Below are 17,671 nucleotides of genomic sequence, written 5' to 3'. Positions count from 1 at the left end.
GGTAACAGCTGGTACTTGGCCACCTTTCCGGTAACAGCACGTACTGGGCGACCTTTCCGGTAACAGCACGTACTGGGCCACCTTTCCTGTAACAGCAGGTACTGCGCCAGCTTTCCGGTAACAGCACGTACTGCGCCACCTTTCCGGTAACAGCACGTACTGGGCCACCTTTCCTGTAACAGCACTTTCTGGGCCATCTTTCCGGTAACAGCACGTACTGGGCCACCATTCCAGTAACAGCACGTTCTGGGCCACCTATCCGGTAACAGCTGGTACTGGGCCACCTTTCCGGTAACAGCTGGTACTGGGCCACCTTTCCGGTAACAGCAGGTACTGGGCCACCATTCCAGCAACAGCACGTACTGGGCCACATTTCCGGTAACAGCACGTACTAGGCCACCATTCCAGTTACAGCACGTTCTGTGCCACCTTTCCGGTAACAGCTGGTACTGGGCCACCTTTCCGGTAACAGCACGTACTGGGCCACCTTTCCGGTAACAGCAGGTACTGGGCCACCATTCCAGTAACAGCACGTACTGGGCCACCTTTCCGGTAACAGCACGTACTGGGCCACCATTCCAGTAACAGCACGTTCTGGGCCACCTTTCCGGTAACAGCTGGTACTGGGCCACCTTTCCGGTAACAGCTGGTACTGGTCCACCATTCCAGTAACAGCACGTACTGGGCCATCTTTCCAGTACCAGCACGTACTGGGCCACCATTCCAGTAACAGCACGTTCTGGGCCACCTTTCCGGTAACAGCTGGTACTGGGCCACCTTTCCGGTAACAGCAGGTACTGGGCCACCATTCCAGTAACAGCACGTTCTGGGCCACCTTTCCAGTAACAGCACGTTCTGGGCCACTTTTCCGGTAACAGCAGGTACTGGGCCACCATTCCGGTAACAGCACGTACTGGGCCACCATTCCAGTAACAGCACGTTCTGGGCCAATTTTCCGGTAACAGCAGGTACTGGGCCACCATTCCAGTAACAGCACGTTCTGGGCCACTTTTCCGGTAACAGCAGGTACTGGGCCACCTTTCCGGTAACAGCAGGTACTGGGCCACCTTTCCAGTAACAGCACGTTCTGGGCCACTTTTCCGGTAACAGCAGGTACTGGGCCACCTTTCCGGTAACAGCAGGTACTGGGTCACCTTTCCGGTAACAGCACGTACTGGGCCACCTTTCCGGTAACAGCACGTACTGGGCCACCTTTCCGGTAACAGAAGGTACTGGGCCACCTTTCCGGTAACAGCTGGTACTGGGCCAACTTTCCGGTAACAGCAGGTACTGCGCCACCTTTCCACTAACAGCACGTACTGGGCCACCATTCCAGTAACAGCACGTTCTGGGCCACATTTCCGGTAAAAGCAGGTACTGGGCCACCTTTCCGGTAACAGCAGGTACTGGGCCACCATTCCAGTAACAGCAGGTACTGGGCCACCTTTCCGGTAACAGCAGGTACTGGGCCACCATTCCAGTAACAGCAGGTACTGGGCCACCTTTCCGGTAACAGCACGTACTGCGCCACCATTCCAGTAACAGCACGTTCTGGGCCACCTTTCCGGTAACAGCTGGTACTGGGCCACCTTTCAGGTAACAGCTGGTACTGGGCCACCATTCCAGTAACAGCACGTACTGGGCCATCTTTCCGGTAACAGCACGTACTGGGCCACCATTCCAGTAACAGCACGTTCTGGGCCACTTTTCCGGTAACAGCAGGTACTGGGCCACCATTTCGGTAACAGCACGTACTGGGCCACCATTCCAGTAACAGCACGTTCTGGGCCACTTTTCCGGTAACAGCAGGTACTGGGCCATCTTTCCGGTAACAGCACGTACTGGGCCACCATTCCAGTAACAGCACGTTCTGGGCCACCTTTCCGGTAACAGCTGGTACTGGGCCACCTTTCCGGTAACAGCTGGTACTGGGCCACCTTTCCGTTATCAGCTGGTACTGGGCCACCTTTCCGGTAACAGCAGGTACTGGGCCACCTTTCCGGTAACAGCACGTACTGGGCCACCATTCCAGTAACAGCACGTTCTGGGCCACCTTTCCAGTAACAGCTGGTACTGGGCCACCTTTCCGGTAACAGCACGTACTGGGCCACCTTTCCGGTAACAGCAGGTACTGGGCCACCATTCCAGTAACAGCACGTACTGGGCCACCTTTCCGGTAACAGCTGGTACTGGGCCACCTTTCCGGTAACAGCTGGTACTGGGCCACCATTCCAGTAACAGCACGTACTGGGCCATCTTTCCGGTAACAGCACCTACTGGGCCACTTTTCCGGTAACAGCAGGTACTGGGCCACCATTCCAGTAACAGCACGTTCTGGGCCACTTTTCCGGTAACAGCAGGTACTGGGCCACCTTTCCGGTAACAGCAGGTACTGGGTCACCTTTCCGGTAACAGCACGTACTGGGCCAGCTTTCCGGTAACAGCACGTACTGGGCCACCTTTCCGGCAACAGCAGGGACTGCGCCACCTTTCCGGTAACAGAAGGTACTGGACCACCTTTCCGGTAACAGCTGGTACTGGGCCAACTTTCCGGTAACAGCAGGTACTGCGCCACCTTTCCACTAACAGCAGGTACTGTGCCACATTTCCGGTAACAGCAGGTACTGGGCCACTTTTCCGGTAACAGCTGGTACTGGGCCACCTTTCCGGTAACAGCAGGTACTGCGCTACCTTTCCGGTAACAGCAGGTACTGGGCCACCATTCCAGTAACAGCACATACTAGGCCACCTTTCCGGTAACAGCTGGTACTGGGCCACCTTTCCGGTAACAGCAGGTACTGGGCGACCATTTCAGTAACAGCACGTACTGGGCCATCTTTCCGGTAACAGCACGTACTGGGCCACCATTCCAGTAACAGCACGTTCTGGGCCACCTTTCCGGTAACAGCTGGTACTGGGCCACCTTTCCGGTAACAGCTGGTACTGGGCCACCTTTCCGGTAACAGCAGGTACTGGGCCACCATTCCAGTAACAGCAGGTACTGGGCCACCTTTCCGGTAACAGCACGTACTGGGCCACCATTCCAGTAACAGCACGTTCTGGGCCACCTTTCCGGTAACAGCTGGTACTGGGCCACCTTTCCGGTAACAGCACGTACTGGGCCACCTTTCCGGTAACAGCAGGTACTGGGCCACCATTCCAGTAACAGCACGTACTGGGACACCTTTCCGGTAACAGCACGTACTGGGCCACCATTCCAGTAACAGCACGTTCTGGGCCACCTTTCCGGTAACAGCTGGTACTGGGCCACCTTTCCGGTAACAGCTGGTACTGGGCCACCATTCCAGTAACAGCACGTACTGGGCCATCTTTCCGGTAACAGCACGTACTGGGCCACCATTCCAGTAACAGCACGTTCTGGGCCACTTTTCCGGTAACAGCAGGTACTGGGCCACCATTCCGGTAACAGCACGTACTGGGCCACCATTCCAGTAACAGCACGTTCTGGGCCACTTTTCCGGTAACAGCAGGAACTGCGCCACTTTTCCGGTAACAGCACGTACTGGGCCACCTTTCCGGTAACAGCACGTACTGGGCCACCTTTCCGGTAACAGCACGTACTGGGCCACCTTTCCTGTAACAGCAGGTACTGCGCCAGCTTTCCGGTAACAGCACGTACTGGGCCACCATTCCAGTAACATCACGTTCTGGGCGACTTTTCCGGTAACAGCAGGTACTGGGCCACCATTCCAGTAACAGCACGTTCTGGGCCACTTTTCCGGTAACAGCATGTACTGGGCCACCTTTCCGGTAACAGCAGGTACTGCGCCACCTTTCCGGTAACAGCAGGTACTGGGCCACCATTCCAGTAACAGCACGTACTAGGCCACCTTTCCGGTAACAGCTGGTACTGGGCCACCTTTCCGGTAACAGCAGGTACTGGGCGACCATTTCAGTAACAGCACGTACTGGGCCATCTTTCTGGTAACAGCACGTACTGGGCCACCATTCCAGTAACAGCACGTTCTGGGCCACCTTTCCGGTAACAGCTGGTACTGGGCCACCTTTCCGGTAACAGCTGGTACTGGGCCACCTTTCCGGTAACAGCAGGTACTGGGCCACCATTCCAGTAACAGCAGGTACTGGGCCACCTTTCCGGTAACAGCACGTACTGGGCCACCATTCCAGTAACAGCACGTTCTGTGCCACCTTTCCGGTAACAGCTGGTACTGGGCCACCTTTCCGGTAACAGCACGTACTGGGCCACCTTTCCGGTAACAGCAGGTACTGGGCCACCATTCCAGTAACAGCACGTACTGGGCCACATTTCCGGTAACAGCACGTACTGGGCCACCATTCCAGTAACAGCACGTTCTGGGCCACCTTTCCGGTAACAGCTGGTACTGGGCCACCTTTCCGGTAACAGCTGGTACTGGGCCACCATTCCAGTAACAGCACGTACTGGGCCATCTTTCCGGTAACAGCACGTACTGGGCCACCATTCCAGTAACAGCACGTTCTGGGCCACTTTTCCGGTAACAGCAGGTACTGGGCCACCATTCCGGTAACAGCACGTACTGGGCCACCATTCCAGTAACAGCACGTTCTGGGCCACTTTTCCGGTAACAGCAGGAACTGCGCCACTTTTCCGGTAACAGCACGTACTGGGCCACCTTTCCGGTAACAGCACGTACTGGGCCACCTTTCCTGTAACAGCAGGTACTGCGCCAGCTTTCCGGTAACAGCACGTACTGGGCCACCATTCCAGTAACATCACGTTCTGGGCCACTTTTCCGGTAACAGCAGGTACTGGGCCACCATTCCAGTAACAGCACGTTCTGGGCCACTTTTCCGGTAACAGCATGTACTGGGCCACCTTTCCGGTAACAGCAGGTACTGCGCCACCTTTCCGGTAACAGCACGTACTGGGCCACCTTTCCGGTAACAGCACGTACTGGGCCACCTTTCCGGCAACAGCAGGGACTGCGCCACCTTTCCGGTAACAGAAGGTACTGGACCACCTTTCCGGTAACAGCTGGTACTGGGCCAACTTTCCGGTAACAGCAGGTACTGCGCCACCTTTCCACTAACAGCAGGTACTGGGCCACCATTACAGTAACAGCACGTACTGGGCCACCTTTCCGGTAACAGCAGGTACTGCGCCACCTTTCCGGTAACAGCACGTACTGGGCCACCTTTCCGGTAACAGCACGTACTGGGCCACCTTTCCGGCAACAGCAGGGACTGCGCCACCTTTCCGGTAACAGAAGGTACTGGACCACTTTTCCGGTAACAGATGGTACTGGGCCACCTTTCCGGTAACAGCAGGTACTGCGCCACCTTTCCGGTAACAGCAGGTACTGGGCCACCATTACAGTAACAGCACGTACTAGGCCACCTTTCCGGTAACAGCTGGTACTGGGCCACCTTTCCGGTAACAGCAGGTACTGGGCGACCATTTCAGTAACAGCACGTAATGGGCCATCTTTCCGGTAACAGCACTTACTGGGCCACCATTCCAGTAACAGCACGTTCTGGGCCACCTTTCCGGTAACAGCTGGTACTGGGCCACCTTTCCGGTAACAGCTGGTACTGGGCCACCTTTCCGGTAACAGCAGGTACTGGGCCACCATTCCAGTAACAGCAGGTACTGGGCCACCTTTCTGGTAACAGCACGTACTGGGCCACCATTCCAGTAACAGCACGTTCTGGGCCACCTTTCCGGTAACAGCTGGTACTGGGCCACCTTTCCGGTAACAGCACGTACTGGGCCACCTTTCCGGTAACAGCAGGTACTGGGCCACCATTCCAGTAACAGCATGTACTGGGCCACCTTTCCGGTAACAGCACGTACTGGGCCACCATTCCAGTAGCAGCACGTTCTGGGCCACCTTTCCGGTAACAGCTGGTACTGGGCCACCTTTCCGGTAACAGCTGGTACTGGGCCACCATTCCAGTAACAGCACGTACTGGGCCATCTTTCCGGTAACAGCACGTACTGGGCCACCATTCCAGTAACAGCATGTTCTGGGCCACTTTTCCGGTAACAGCAGGTACTGTGCCACCATTCCGGTAACAGCACGTACTGGGCCACCATTCCAGTAACAGCACGTTCTGGGCCACTTTTCCGGTAACAGCAGGAACTGCGCCACTTTTCCGGTAACAGCAGGTACTGCGCCAGCTTTCCGGTAACAGCACGTACTGCGCCACCTTTCCGGTAACAGCACGTACTGGGCCACCATTCCAGTAACATCACGTACTGGGCCACTTTTCCGGTAACAGCATGTACTGGGCCACCTTTCCGGTAACAGCAGGTACTGGGCCACCATTCCGGTAACAGCACGTACTGGGCCACCATTCCAGTAACAGCACGTACTGGGCCACTTTTCCGGTAACAGCATGTACTGGGCCACCTTTCCGGTAACAGCAGGAACTGGGCCACCTTTCCGGGAACAGCACGTACTGGGCCATCTTTCCGGTAACAGCACGTACTGGGCCACCATTCCAGTAACAGCACGTTCTGGGCCACTTTTCCGGTAACAGCAGGTTCTGGGCCACCATTCCGGTAACAGCACGTACTGGGCCACCATTCCAGTAACAGCACGTACTGGGCCACTTTTCCGGTAACAGCATGTACTGGGCCACCTTTCCGGTAACAGCAGGTACTGCGCCACCTTTCCGGTAACAGCAGGAACTGGGCCACCTTTCCGGGAACAGCACGTACTGCGCCACCTTTCCGGTAACAGCACGTACTGGGCCACCATTCCAGTAACATCACGTACTGGGCCACTTTTCCGGTAACAGCATGTACTGGGCCACCTTTCCGGTAACAGCAGGTACTGGGCCACTTTTCCGGTAACAGCAGGTACTGGGCCACCATTCCAGTAACAGCACGTTCTGGGCCACATTTCCGGTAAAAGCAGGTACTGGGCCACCTTTCCGGTAACAGCAGGTACTGGGCCACCATTCCAGTAACAGCAGGTACTGGGCCACCTTTCCGGTAACAGCACGTACTGCGCCACCATTCCAGTAACAGCACGTTCTGGGCCACCTTTCCGGTAACAGCTGGTACTGGGCCACCTTTCAGGTAACAGCTGGTACTGGGCCACCATTCCAGTAACAGCACGTACTGGGCCATCTTTCCGGTAACAGCACGTACTGCGCCACCATTCCAGTAACAGCACGTTCTGGGCCACCTTTCCGGTAACAGCTGGTACTGGGCCACCTTTCAGGTAACAGCTGGTACTGGGCCACCATTCCAGTAACAGCACGTACTGGGCCATCTTTCCGGTAACAGCACGTACTGGGCCACCATTCCAGTAACAGCACGTTCTGGGCCACTTTTCCGGTAACAGCAGGTTCTGGGCCACCATTCCGGTAACAGCACGTACTGGGCCACCATTCCAGTAACAGCACGTTCTGGGCCACTTTTCCGGTAACAGCAGGTACTGGGCCATCTTTCCGGTAACAGCACGTACTGGGCCACCATTCCAGTAACAGCACGTTCTGGGCCACCTTTCCGGTAACAGCTGGTACTGGGCCACCTTTCCGGTAACAGCTGGTACTGGGCCACCTTTCCGGTATCAGCTGGTACTGGGCCACCTTTCCGGTAACAGCAGGTACTGGGCCACCTTTCCGGTAACAGCACGTACTGGGCCACCATTCCAGTAACAGCACGTTCTGGGCCACCTTTCCAGTAACAGCTGGTACTGGGCCACCTTTCCGGTAACAGCACGTACTGGGCCACCTTTCCGGTAACAGCAGGTACTGGGCCACCATTCCAGTAACAGCACGTACTGGGCCACCTTTCCGGTAACAGCTGGTACTGGGCCACCTTTCCGGTAACAGCTGGTACTGGGCCACCATTCCAGTAACAGCACGTACTGGGCCATCTTTCAGGTAACAGCACCTACTGGGCCACTTTTCCGGTAACAGCAGGTACTGGGCCACCATTCCAGTAACAGCACGTTCTGGGCCACTTTTCCGGTAACAGCAGGTACTGGGCCACCTTTCCGGTAACAGCAGGTACTGGGTCACCTTTCCGGTAACAGCACGTACTGGGCCACCTTTCCGGTAACAGCACGTACTGGGCCACCTTTCCGGCAACAGCAGGGACTGCGCCACCTTTCCGGTAACAGAAGGTACTGGACCACCTTTCCGGTAACAGCTGGTACTGGGCCAACTTTCCGGTAACAGCAGGTACTGCGCCACCTTTCCACTAACAGCAGGTACTGCGCCACATTTCCGGTAACAGCAGGTACTGGGCCACTTTTCCGGTAACAGCTGGTACTGGGCCACCTTTCCGGTAACAGCAGGTACTGCGCTACCTTTCCGGTAACAGCAGGTACTGGGCCACCATTCCAGTAACAGCACGTACTAGGCCACCTTTCCGGTAACAGCTGGTACTGGGCCACCTTTCCGGTAACAGCAGGTACTGGGCGACCATTTCAGTAACAGCACGTACTGGGCCATCTTTCCGGTAACAGCACGTACTGGGCCACCATTCCAGTAACAGCACGTTCTGGGCCACCTTTCCGGTAACAGCTGGTACTGGGCCACCTTTCCGGTAACAGCTGGTACTGGGCCACCTTTCCGGTAACAGCAGGTACTGGGCCACCATTCCAGTAACAGCAGGTACTGGGCCACCTTTCTGGTAACAGCACGTACTGGGCCACCATTCCAGTAACAGCACGTTCTGGGCCACCTTTCCGGTAACAGCTGGTACTGGGCCACCTTTCCGGTAACAGCACGTACTGGGCCACCTTTCCGGTAACAGCAGGTACTGGGCCACCATTCCAGTAACAGCACGTACTGGGACACCTTTCCGGTAACAGCACGTACTGGGCCACCATTCCAGTAACAGCACGTTCTGGGCCACCTTTCCGGTAACAGCTGGTACTGGGCCACCTTTCCGGTAACAGCTGGTACTGGGCCACCATTCCAGTAACAGCACGTACTGGGCCATCTTTCCGGTAACAGCACGTACTGGGCCACCATTCCAGTAACAGCAGGTTCTGGGCCACTTTTCCGGTAACAGCAGGTACTGGGCCACCATTCCGGTAACAGCACGTACTGGGCCACCATTCCAGTAACAGCACGTTCTGGGCCACTTTTCCGGTAACAGCAGGAACTGCGCCACTTTTCCGGTAACAGCACGTACTGGGCCACCTTTCCGGTAACAGCACGTACTGGGCCACCTTTCCGGTAACAGCACGTACTGGGCCACCTTTCCTGTAACAGCAGGTACTGCGCCAGCTTTCCGGTAACAGCACGTACTGGGCCACCATTCCAGTAACATCACGTTCTGGGCGACTTTTCCGGTAACAGCAGGTACTGGGCCACCATTCCAGTAACAGCACGTTCTGGGCCACTTTTCCGGTAACAGCATGTACTGGGCCACCTTTCCGGTAACAGCAGGTACTGCGCCACCTTTCCGGTAACAGCAGGTACTGGGCCACCATTCCAGTAACAGCACGTACTAGGCCACCTTTCCGGTAACAGCTGGTACTGGGCCACCTTTCCGGTAACAGCAGGTACTGGGCGACCATTTCAGTAACAGCACGTACTGGGCCATCTTTCTGGTAACAGCACGTACTGGGCCACCATTCCAGTAACAGCACGTTCTGGGCCACCTTTCCGGTAACAGCTGGTACTGGGCCACCTTTCCGGTAACAGCTGGTACTGGGCCACCTTTCCGGTAACAGCAGGTACTGGGCCACCATTCCAGTAACAGCAGGTACTGGGCCACCTTTCCGGTAACAGCACGTACTGGGCCACCATTCCAGTAACAGCACGTTCTGGGCCACCTTTCCGGTAACAGCTGGTACTGGGCCACCTTTCCGGTAACAGCACGTACTGGGCCACCTTTCCGGTAACAGCAGGTACTGGGCCACCATTCCAGTAACAGCACGTACTGGGCCACATTTCCGGTAACAGCACGTACTGGGCCACCATTCCAGTAACAGCACGTTCTGGGCCACCTTTCCGGTAACAGCTGGTACTGGGCCACCTTTCCGGTAACAGCTGGTACTGGGCCACCATTCCAGTAACAGCACGTACTGGGACATCTTTCCGGTAACAGCACGTACTGGGCCACCATTCCAGTAACAGCACGTTCTGGGCCACTTTTCCGGTAACAGCAGGTACTGGGCCACCATTCCGGTAACAGCACGTACTGGGCCACCATTCCAGTAACAGCACGTTCTGGGCCACTTTTCCGGTAACAGCAGGAACTGCGCCACTTTTCCGGTAACAGCACGTACTGGGCCACCTTTCCGGTAACAGCACGTACTGGGCCACCTTTCCTGTAACAGCAGGTACTGCGCCAGCTTTCCGGTAACAGCACGTACTGGGCCACCATTCCAGTAACATCACGTTCTGGGCCACTTTTCCGGTAACAGCAGGTACTGGGCCACCATTCCAGTAACAGCACGTTCTGGGCCACTTTTCCGGTAACAGCATGTACTGGGCCACCTTTCCGGTAACAGCAGGTACTGCGCCACCTTTCCGGTAACAGCACGTACTGGGCCACCTTTCCGGTAACAGCACGTACTGGGCCACCTTTCCGGCAACAGCAGGGACTGCGCCACCTTTCCGGTAACAGAAGGTACTGGACCACCTTTCCGGTAACAGCTGGTACTGGGCCAACTTTCCGGTAACAGCAGGTACTGCGCCACCTTTCCACTAACAGCAGGTACTGGGCCACTTTTCCGGTAACAGATGGTACTGGGCCACCTTTCCGGTAACAGCAGGTACTGCGCCACCTTTCCGGTAACAGCAGGTACTGGGCCACCATTACAGTAACAGCACGTACTAGGCCACCTTTCCGGTAACAGCTGGTACTGGGCCACCTTTCCGGTAACAGCAGGTACTGGGCGACCATTTCAGTAACAGCACGTAATGGGCCATCTTTCCGGTAACAGCACGTACTGGGCCACCATTCCAGTAACAGCACGTTCTGGGCCACCTTTCCGGTAACAGCTGGTACTGGGCCACCTTTCCGGTAACAGCTGGTACTGGGCCACCTTTCCGGTAACAGCAGGTACTGGGCCACCATTCCAGTAACAGCAGGTACTGGGCCACCTTTCCGGTAACAGCACGTACTGGGCCACCATTCCAGTAACAGCACGTTCTGGGCCACCTTTCCGGTAACAGCTGGTACTGGGCCACCTTTCCGGTAACAGCACGTACTGGGCCACCTTTCCGGTAACAGCAGGTACTGGGCCACCATTCCAGTAACAGCATGTACTGGGCCACCTTTCCGGTAACAGCACGTACTGGGCCACCATTCCAGTAGCAGCACGTTCTGGGCCACCTTTCCGGTAACAGCTGGTACTGGGCCACCTTTCCGGTAACAGCTGGTACTGGGCCACCATTCCAGTAACAGCACGTACTGGGCCATCTTTCCGGTAACAGCACGTACTGGGCCACCATTCCAGTAACAGCATGTTCTGGGCCACTTTTCCGGTAACAGCAGGTACTGTGCCACCATTCCGGTAACAGCACGTACTGGGCCACCATTCCAGTAACAGCACGTTCTGGGCCACTTTTCCGGTAACAGCAGGAACTGCGCCACTTTTCCGGTAACAGCAGGTACTGCGCCAGCTTTCCGGTAACAGCACGTACTGCGCCACCTTTCCGGTAACAGCACGTACTGGGCCACCATTCCGGTAACATCACGTACTGGGCCACTTTTCCGGTAACAGCATGTACTGGGCCACCTTTCCGGTAACAGCAGGTACTGGGCCACCATTCCGGTAACAGCACGTACTGGGCCACCATTCCAGTAACAGCACGTACTGGGCCACTTTTCCGGTAACAGCATGTACTGGGCCACCTTTCCGGTAACAGCAGGAACTGGGCCACCTTTCCGGGAACAGCACGTACTGGGCCATCTTTCCGGTAACAGCACGTACTGGGCCACCATTCCAGTAACAGCACGTTCTGGGCCACTTTTCCGGTAACAGCAGGTACTGGGCCACCATTCCGGTAACAGCACGTACTGGGCCACCATTCCAGTAACAGCACGTACTGGGCCACTTTTCCGGTAACAGCATGTACTGGGCCACCTTTCCGGTAACAGCAGGTACTGCGCCACCTTTCCGGTAACAGCAGGAACTGGGCCACCTTTCCGGGAACAGCACGTACTGCGCCACCTTTCCGGTAACAGCACGTACTGGGCCACCATTCCAGTAACATCACGTACTGGGCCACTTTTCCGGTAACAGCATGTACTGGGCCACCTTTCCGGTAACAGCAGGTACTGGGCCACTTTTCCGGTAACAGCAGGTACTGGGCCACCATTCCAGTAACAGCACGTTCTGGGCCACTTTTCCGGTAACAGCATGTACTGGGCCACCTTTCCGGGAACAGCACGTACTGGGCCACCTTTCCGGTAACAGCACGTACTGGGCCACCTTTCCGGGAACAGCACGTACTGGGCCACCTTTCCGGTAACAGCACGTACTGGGCCACCTTTCCGGGAACAGCACGTACTGGGCAACCTTTCCGGTAACAGCACGTACTGGGCCACCTTTCCGGGAACAGCACGTACTGGGCCACCTTTCCGGTAACATCACGTACTGGGCCACCTTTCCGGGAACAGCACGTACTGGGCCACTTTTCCGGTAACAGCACGTACTGGGCCACCTTTCCGGTAACATCACGTACTGGGCCACCTTTCCGGTAACATCACGTACTGGGCCACCTTTCCGGTAACATCACGTACTGGGCCACCTTTCCGGTAACAGCACGTACTGGGCCACCATTCTGGTAACAGCAGGTACTGGGCCACCTTTCCGGTAACAGCAGGTTCTGTGCCACCTTTCAGGTAACAGCAGGTGCTGGGCCACCATTCCGGTAACAGCAGGTACTGGGACACCTTTCCGGGAACAGCACGTACTGGGCCACCTTTGCGGTAACAGCACGTACTGGGCCACATTTCCGGTAACAGCAGGTGCTGGCCACCTTTCCGGTAACAGCAGGAACTGGGCCTCCTTTCCAGTAACAGCACGTTCTGGGCCACCTTTCCGGGAACAGCCGGTACTGCACGAACTTTCCGGTAACAGCAGGTACTGGGACACCTTTCCGGAAACAGCAGGTGCTGGGCCACCTTTCCGGTAACAGCAGGTACTGGGCCACCTTTCCGGTAACAGCAGGTGCTGGGCCACCTTTCCGGGAACAGCCGGTACTTCGCGACCTTTCCGGTAACAGCACGTACTGGGCCACCTTTCCGGTAACAGCACGTACTGGGCCACCTTTCCGGTAACAGCAGGTACTGCGCCACCTTTCCGGTAACAGCAGGTACTGGGCCACCTTTCCGGTAACAGCAGGTGCTGGGCCACCTTTCCGGGAACAGCACGTACTGGGCCACCTTTGCGGTAACAGCACGTACTGGGCCACCTTTCCGGTAACAGCACGTACTGGGCCACCTTTCCGGTAACAGCAGGTACTGCGCCACCTTTCCGGTAACAGCAGGTACTGGGCCACATTTCCGGTAACAGCAGGTACTGCGCCACCTTTGCGGTAACAACAGGTGCTGGGCCACCTTTCCGGGAACAGCCGGTACTGCGCGACCTTTCCGGTAACAGCATGTACTGGGCCACCTTTCCGGTAACAGCAGGAACTGGGCCTCCTTTCCGGGAACAGCACGTACTGGGCCACCTTTCCGGTAACAGCACGTACTGGGCCACCTTTCCGGTAACAGCAGGTACTGCGCCACCTTTCCGGTAACAGCAGGTACTGGGCCACCTTTCCGGTAACAGCAGGTGCTGGGCCACCTTTCCGGGAACAGCACGTACTGGGCCACCTTTGCGGTAACAGCACGTACTGGGCCACCTTTCCGGTAACAGCACGTACTGGGCCACCTTTCCGGTAACAGCAGGTACTGCGCCACCTTTCCGGTAACAGCAGGTACTGGGCCACATTTCCGGTAACAGCAGGTACTGCGCCACCTTTGCGGTAACAACAGGTGCTGGGCCACCTTTCCGGGAACAGCCGGTACTGCGCGACCTTTCCGGTAACAGCATGTACTGGGCCACCTTTCCGGTAACAGCAGGAACTGGGCCTCCTTTCCGGGAACAGCAGGTACTGGGCCAACTTTCCGGGAACAGCAGGTACTGCGCCACCATTCCGGTAACAGCAGGTACTGGGCCACCTTTCCGGTAACAGCAGGTACTGGGCCACCTTTCCGGTAACAGATGGTACTGGGCCACCTTTCCGGTAACAGCAGGTACTGGGCCACCATTCCAGTAACAGCAGGTACTGCGCCACCTTTCCGGTAACAGCTGGTACTGGGCCACCTTTCCGGTAACAGCTGGTACTGGGCCACCTTTCCGGTAACAGCAGGTACTGGGCGACCATTCCAGTAACAGCACGTACTGGGCCATCTTTCCGGTAACAGCACGTACTGGGCCACCATTCCAGTAACAGCACGTTCTGGGCCACCTTTCCGGTAACAGCTGGTACTGGGCCACCTTTCCAGTAACAGCTGGTACTGGGCCACCTTTCCGGTAACAGCAGGTACTGGGCCACCATTCCAGTAACAGCACGTACTGGGCCACCTTTCCGGTAACAGCACGTACTAGGCCACCATTCCAGTTACAGCACGTTCTGTGCCACCTTTCCGGTAACAGCTGGTACTGGGCCACCATTCCAGTAACAGCACGTACTGGGCCACCTTTCCGGTAACAGCACGTACTGGGCCACCATTCCAGTAACAGCACGTTCTGGGCCACATTTCCGGTAACAGCTGGTACTGGGCCACCTTTCCGGTAACAGCTGGTACTGGGCCACCATTCCAGTAACAGCACGTACTGGGCCATCTTTCCGGTAACAGCACGTACTGGGCCACCATTCCAGTAACAGCACGTTCTGGGCCACTTTTCCGGTAACAGCAGGTACTGGGCCACCATTCCAGTAACAGCACGTTCTGGGCCACTTTTCCGGTAACAGCAGGTACTGGGCCACCTTTCCGGTAACAGCAGGTACTGCGCCACCTTTCCGGTTACAGCAGGAACTGGGCCACTTTTCCGGTAACAGCACATACTGGGCCACATTTCCGTTAACAGCACCTACTGGGCGACCTTTCCGGTAACAGCACGTACTGGGCCACCTTTCCTGTAACAGCAGGTACTGCGCCAGCATTCCGGTAACAGCACGTACTGCGCCACCTTTCCGGTAACAGCACCTACTGGGCCACTTTTCCGGTAACAGCAGGTACTGGGCCACCATTCCAGTAACAGCACGTTCTGGGCCACTTTTCCGGTAACAGCAGGTACTGGGCCACCTTTCCGGTAACAGCAGGTACTGGGCCACCTTTCCAGTAACAGCACGTTCTGGGCCACTTTTCCGGCAACAGCAGGTACTGGGCCACCTTTCCGGTAACAGCAGGTACTGGGTCACCTTTCCGGTAACAGCACGTACTGGGCCACCTTTCCGGTAACAGCACGTACTGGGCCACCTTTCCGGTAACAGAAGGTACTGGGCCACCTTTCCGGTAACAGCTGGTACTGGGCCAACTTTCCGGTAACAGCAGGTACTGCGCCACCTTTCCACTAACAGCAGGTACTGCGCCACATTTCCGGTAACAGCAGGTACTGGGCCACCTTTCCGGTAACAGCAGGTACTGGGCCACCATTCCAGTAACAGCAGGTACTGGGCCACCTTTCCGGTAACAGCACGTACTGGGCCACCATTCCAGTAACAGCACGTTCTGGGCCACCTTTCCGGTAACAGCTGGTACTGGGCCACCTTTCCGGTAACAGCACGTACTGGGCCACCTTTCCGGTAACAGCAGGTACTGGGCCACCATTCCAGTAACAGCACGTACTGGGCCACATTTCCGGTAACAGCACGTACTGGGCCACCATTCCAGTAACAGCACGTTCTGGGCCACCTTTCCGGTAACAGCTGGTACTGGGCCACCTTTCCGGTAACAGCTGGTACTGGGCCACCATTCCAGTAACAGCACGTACTGGGCCATCTTTCCGGTAACAGCACGTACTGGGCCACCATTCCAGTAACAGCACGTTCTGGGCCACTTTTCCGGTAACAGCAGGTACTGGGCCACCATTCCGGTAACAGCACGTACTGGGCCACCATTCCAGTAACAGCACGTTCTGGGCCACTTTTCCGGTAACAGCAGGAACTGCGCCACTTTTCCGGTAACAGCACGTACTGGGCCACCTTTCCGGTAACAGCACGTACTGGGCCACCTTTCCTGTAACAGCAGGTACTGCGCCAGCTTTCCGGTAACAGCACGTACTGGGCCACCATTCCAGTAACATCACGTTCTGGGCCACTTTTCCGGTAACAGCAGGTACTGGGCCACCATTCCAGTAACAGCACGTTCTGGGCCACTTTTCCGGTAACAGCATGTACTGGGCCACCTTTCCGGTAACAGCAGGTACTGCGCCACCTTTCCGGTAACAGCACGTACTGGGCCACCTTTCCGGTAACAGCACGTACTGGGCCACCTTTCCGGCAACAGCAGGGACTGCGCCACCTTTCCGGTAACAGAAGGTACTGGACCACCTTTCCGGTAACAGCTGGTACTGGGCCAACTTTCCGGTAACAGCAGGTACTGCGCCACCTTTCCACTAACAGCAGGTACTGGGCCACTTTTCCGGTAACAGATGGTACTGGGCCACCTTTCCGGTAACAGCAGGTACTGCGCCACCTTTCCGGTAACAGCAGGTACTGGGCCACCATTACAGTAACAGCACGTACTAGGCCACCTTTCCGGTAACAGCTGGTACTGGGCCACCTTTCCGGTAACAGCAGGTACTGGGCGACCATTTCAGTAACAGCACGTAATGGGCCATCTTTCCGGTAACAGCACGTACTGGGCCACCATTCCAGTAACAGCACGTTCTGGGCCACCTTTCCGGTAACAGCTGGTACTGGGCCACCTTTCCGGTAACAGCTGGTACTGGGCCACCTTTCCGGTAACAGCAGGTACTGGGCCACCATTCCAGTAACAGCAGGTACTGGGCCACCTTTCCGGTAACAGCACGTACTGGGCCACCATTCCAGTAACAGCACGTTCTGGGCCACCTTTCCGGTAACAGCTGGTACTGGGCCACCTTTCCGGTAACAGCACGTACTGGGCCACCTTTCCGGTAACAGCAGGTACTGGGCCACCATTCCAGTAACAGCATGTACTGGGCCACCATTCCGGTAACAGCACGTACTGGGCCACCATTCCAGTAGCAGCACGTTCTGGGCCACCTTTCCGGTAACAGCTGGTACTGGGCCACCTTTCCGGTAACAGCTGGTACTGGGCCACCATTCCAGTAACAGCACGTACTGGGCCATCTTTCCGGTAACAGCACGTACTGGGCCACCATTCCAGTAACAGCATGTTCTGGGCCACTTTTCCGGTAACAGCAGGTACTGTGCCACCTTTCCGGTAACAGCAGGTACTGGGCCACCATTCCAGTAACAGCAGGTACTGCGCCACCTTTCCGGTAACAGCTGGTACTGGGCCACCTTTCCGGTAACAGCTGGTACTGGGCCACCTTTCCGGTAACAGCAGGTACTGGGCGACCATTCCAGTAACAGCACGTACTGGGCCATCTTTCCGGTAACAGCACGTACTGGGCCACCATTCCAGTAACAGCACGTTCTGGGCCACCTTTCCGGTAACAGCTGGTACTGGGCCACCTTTCCAGTAACAGCTGGTACTGGGCCACCTTTCCGGTAACAGCAG

Source organism: Hemitrygon akajei, chromosome 4, assembly GCF_048418815.1.
Source record: "Hemitrygon akajei chromosome 4, sHemAka1.3, whole genome shotgun sequence".
NCBI classification, from domain to species: domain Eukaryota; kingdom Metazoa; phylum Chordata; class Chondrichthyes; order Myliobatiformes; family Dasyatidae; genus Hemitrygon; species Hemitrygon akajei.
Note: the sequence above shows the minus strand (reverse complement) of the source record.